Source organism: Etheostoma spectabile, chromosome 20, assembly GCF_008692095.1.
Source record: "Etheostoma spectabile isolate EspeVRDwgs_2016 chromosome 20, UIUC_Espe_1.0, whole genome shotgun sequence".
In the NCBI taxonomy this organism is placed as follows: Eukaryota; Metazoa; Chordata; class Actinopteri; order Perciformes; family Percidae; genus Etheostoma; species Etheostoma spectabile.
In genome coordinates this window covers 24500527-24500898 of record NC_045752.1, presented here as the reverse complement: position 1 = coordinate 24500898, position 372 = coordinate 24500527, and the positions used below count along the sequence as shown (strand labels likewise).

The 372-nt window shown below is 49.7% G+C and overlaps 1 protein-coding gene across 1 annotated transcript in view; it reads left to right on the top strand.

Annotated features, from left to right (window-relative positions):
* apoba (apolipoprotein Ba) overlaps nucleotides 1-372 on the top strand; it is a 51299-nt gene that overhangs the window by 22647 nt on the left and 28280 nt on the right. The gene's annotated exons all lie outside the window — the stretch shown is intronic.

Genomic DNA, 372 nt, shown 5'->3' with positions numbered 1-372 from the left:
ATGAGTGAGATGTCTCACTATGGGATACGCTTATTCCTCAGAAGCAATTATCTCATTACGCCAATCCTTATTGGCTGGTGATCGAGTGTCCGCGTCACGTGGGTCCATCCCCCTTTAAATAGCTAATGCTACGACGCGGACACCATTCAAAATAAGCACCTCTTCTCACTTCGCCCCAGCAAGACGGGTTGTCTGGTGAGACATCTCACTCATGCTGCTCTGAGAACCGGGGTTAGAGACAGACCGAAGGGAAGCACTCTGCACTCGTAACAGACACCCCAAAAAGCGAACCTCAGATATTTCCTGTGCGGAGGATAGATCGCAATATGGAAATATGCGTCTCTCAGATCGACAGATGTGAACCAGTCGCCC